Genomic DNA, 4,533 nt, shown 5'->3' on the forward strand with positions numbered 1-4,533 from the left:
TATGTGACTCCCTTTTTACAGAAGGGAAACTGAGGCCCAGAAGGGTCAGCCAAAGCCATCACCCTTAGAGGAGGATAGATCTGGGTTCTAATATCACAGGTGCCATCCCCTAACGCCTGCATAACTTTGGGTCTCCTCCTCCACCAGACAGATCCTGCCAGCTGGGGAGAGGTCAGCAGGGGACTCCCTGGTTTGCACAGGACCAACTGGATCAGGTAGGCAAGGAGGAGAAAACCACTGGCCTCCACCTTCTCTAATCCAGCTTTGCAGATAATAGAGCCTGGACTTTCAGCTTATCTGATTCCTGGTCAGTTTCTCAATGAGCTGAAACTCAGAGGGAAGAGGAATGTGATTTCCACTCACAATCACCAGACAGGGAACCTCTTGTGGGCAGAAACTGTTTCTTTCTTATTTTTAGTAAATAAAAAAGTATGTAGTATTGAACACATATGAAAGAAAATGCAGCATATCTGTAAGTTATAAAGCACAGTACTAAACACTGTACCTAAGAACCAGTCCAATCTGCCCCTTCTCCCTCCATCCCCCTGCCTCTCCATGAAAGGTAACCACTATCCTACATTGTGAGCTTAACCTTGCCTTCTATTTTTTTTTCAGTTTTAGTAAATATGCATGCATTTCTGAGCTGTATAAAGTTTAGTTGTGCTGTTTTGGGGGCTCTATATAAATGATATCAAACTCAACTTAATCATCAGTGGTTATCAGAGTTACCATTTAAAGATGAATATGCCCCTACGTCACACAACTCCTGGGTATATACCCTAGGGCACTACTTCTCATATTTTTTGGTTTCAGGACTCTTATGCCCTTAAAAATTATCAGGATGGGCACAGTGGCTCACGCCTGCAATCCTAGCACTTTGGGAGGATTGCTTGATTCCGGGAGGTGGAGACTGCAGTGAGCTGTGATCGTGCCACTGCACTAATAATAATTATCAAGGACCCCAAAAAGCTTTTGTTCATGTGGGCTATATTTATTTATATTTACAGTATTAGAAATTCAAACTGAAAAAAGTTGAAATATTATTAATCACCTTTAAAATAAAAATAAACTCAATGGATGTTAACACATTTTATGAAAAAAAACTATTTATGTTAAAATTTAGGGAGATGAGAGGCATTGTTTCATATTTTACAGTCTCTTTACTGTCTGGCTTACTAGAAGATAACTAGAATCTCTATTTGTATTCAAGTGTTGCAATATGTTGTTTTGGTTGAAGTATATGAGAAAATTCCAGCCTCACCCAGATATGTAATTAGAAGAGGTAGGAGTATTTTAATAGCCTTTTCAGATAATTGTGGATGTGTCATGCAGCCTCCAGAAAACTCCACAGCATACCCCTGACAGGATGAGAGTGAAAAGTATTATGAAAATAGTTTTGTGGCTGGGAGCGGTAGCTCGCACCTGTGATCCTGGCACTTTGGAAGGCCACGGCGGGTAGATCGCCTGAGGCCAGGAGCTTGAGACCTGCTTGGCCAACATGGTGAAACATAGTCTCTACTAAAAATCCAAAAATTAGCCGGGCATAGTGGCGTGTGCCCGTAATCCCAGCTACTCGGGAGGCTGAGGCAGGAGAATCGCTTGAACCCAGGAGCTTGCAGTGAGTCCAGATTGTGCCACTGCACTCCAGCCTGGGCGATAGTAAGACTATGTCTCAAAAAAAAAAAAAAGAAAAGAAAAAGAAAAAAGAAAATAGTTTTGCTCATGTGGACCCTCTGAAAGGGCCTTGGGGACCCTTGAGGGTCCCTGGATCACAATTTGAGGACTGCTGCCTTAGTGAAACTCTGAGACTCTACCCTCCCTTTCCTGTGTTCTAACTTTCAAGAGTTACCTATGTCAAATTTAGCAGTATTTATATTGAAGACCCTATAAAATTGAATGCGGACTTCTGGTTAACAAAGCATTGTAGACTGAGAAATAGACCAATAGGAAAAAAAAATCCAGATGTAGACCCAAGTATATGTGAATTAATACTTTTAAAGTTGGCATTTCAAATCAAAGAAGAAAAAAGCGCTGTTCAGTAAATAGTATCAAGACAACAGGCTACACATCATTTTCCATTTAGGAAAACCATTTATATTATACTGCTACCTCACTCCTGATTCCAAAATCAATCCCAGATGAATAGAAACCTAAATGTCAAATATGAAACCATAAAAGTAAAGGGGATGGCACAGTGGCTCACACCTGTAATCCCAATAATTTGGGACGCCAAGGCAGGAGAATAGCCCAGGCCCAGGTGTTCAAGACCAACCCAGGCAACTTAGTGAGACCTCTTCTCCACTAAAAAAAAATTAATTAATTAACTGGGTGTGGTGCTGTGTGCCTGTAGTCCCAGCCACTTAGGAGGTTAAGGCGGGAGAATCTTGGCCCAGGAGAGGCTGCAGCGAGCTATGGTCACACAACTGCACTCCAGCCTATGCAACAGAAGAAGACCCTGTCTCAAAAAAAAAAAAAAAAAAAGGTACAAGAAGAAAATATAGTTGAATATGTTTATAATCTTGGAATGAAGAAGCTCTGTCTAAGCATGCCATGTAATACAGAAACCATAAAGGCAAACATTATCAAATTTGAGTATATAAAACTTCAGTCAGGCGTGGTGGCTCATGCCTATAATCCCAGCACTTTGGGAGGCCGAGGCAGGTGGATTACTGAGGTCAGGAGTTCGAGACCAGCCTGGCCAACATGGCAGAACCCCATCTCTACTAAAAATACAAAAACCTAGCCAGGACGTGGTAGAGGGCGCCTGTAATCCCAGCCTCTTGGGAGGCTGAGTCAGAATTGCTTGAACCCAGGATAGGCAGGTTGCAGTGAACTGAGATCGTTGCACTCCAGCCTGGGAGACAAGAGCAAAACTCCGTCTCAAAAAACAACAACAAAAAACTTTAAAATTTTCTGAAGAATAAACCTATAAACAAACAAAGGCAAAAAAACAACTAATAAAAATCATTACAGTCCAGTGCAGTGGCTCATGTCAGTAATCCCAATACTTTGGGAGGTCAAGGCAAGTGGATCTCATGAGGCCAAGAGTTCAAGACCAGCCTGGGCAACGTGGCAAAATCCCATCTCTACTAAAAAGATAAAATATTAGCTGGGCGTGATGGCAGGCACTTGTAATCCCAGCTACTTGGAAGGCTGAGGCAGGAGAATTGCTTAAACCCGGGAGGCGGAGATTGCAGTGAGCCGATATCGTGCCATTGTACTCCAGCCGGGGTGAGAAGAGTGAGACTCTGTCTAAAAAACAAACAAACAAACCTAACCAACAACAAAAAAACTTCAAAATTTTCTGAAGAATAAACATATAAACAAACAAAGACAAAAAACAAACTAATAAAAATTATTACAGTCTAGGTGTGGTGGCTCACGCCTATAATCCTAGCACTTTGGGAGGCCAAGGCTGATGGATCACCTGAGGTTGGGAGTTCGAGACCAGTCTGACCAACATGGAGAAACCCTGTCTCTACTAAATATACAAAATTAGCCAGGCATGGTGGCACATGCCTGTAAACCCAGCTACTCGGGAGGCCGAATCAGGAGAATCGCTTGAACCCAGGAGGCGGAGGTTGAGGTGAGCTGAGATCACACCATTGCACTCCAGCCTGGGCAACAAGAGCGAAACTCTGTCTCAAAATAACAATAATTATCATCATCATTTCTGGAAAGATAGAGAAGAGTACTATTTGTTTTACTGTGGTATATACACATAACATAAAATGCATTATTTTAACTATTTTAAGGTGTATGATTCAGTACATTCATAATGTCATGCAACCACCACCAGCATCCAGTTTCAGAACATTTCATCACCCAAAAGGAGACTCAGTGCTCATTAGCACTTCCTATTCCTTCCTACCTCTGGCCCCAGCAACTACTCATGTGCTTTCTGTCTCTTCGGATTTGCCTATTCAAGATATTTCATACAAATGAAATTATATGTGGCATTTTGTGTCTTTTTTCAGTTAGCAAAATGCTTTCAAGGTCCATCCATATTGTAGAACGTATCAGTACTTCTTTCCCTTTTATGGCTGAGTAATATTCCATTGAATAGAGAAACCACATTTTGTTTATTCATCAGTTGATGACATGTGGGTTGTTTCTGCCTTTTGGGTATCATGCAAAGTGCTGCTGTGAACATTTGTATACAAGTTTTTGTTTGAACACCTGTTTTTCAGTTCTTTTGGGTATATCCCCAGGAATGGAATTGCCGGGTCATATGATAATTACTGAAAACCTCTTAGCGATTTTTGGATATTGTGCCACATGCATATATTACCTAATAAAAATTGATTATTTTAATAAAAATAACCAAGTAGAGACAAACATATTGTTTTATAATCACATTTTGGCATCCCTGCAAAATCAGCATTGGATCAATCAGTAGTTTCACAGAACCTAAAAGAAACTGAGGTGTAGGAAGTAAACATATAATCCCATTTTTAAATATGACTCATAGAACCAGTAGGTCTTCAGGCTACAAATACTCCCCGTCATTAAATGTTTCAGCAGCATTGCCCT

Source organism: Macaca mulatta, chromosome 7, assembly GCF_049350105.2.
Source record: "Macaca mulatta isolate MMU2019108-1 chromosome 7, T2T-MMU8v2.0, whole genome shotgun sequence".
NCBI classification, from domain to species: Eukaryota; Metazoa; Chordata; class Mammalia; order Primates; family Cercopithecidae; genus Macaca; species Macaca mulatta.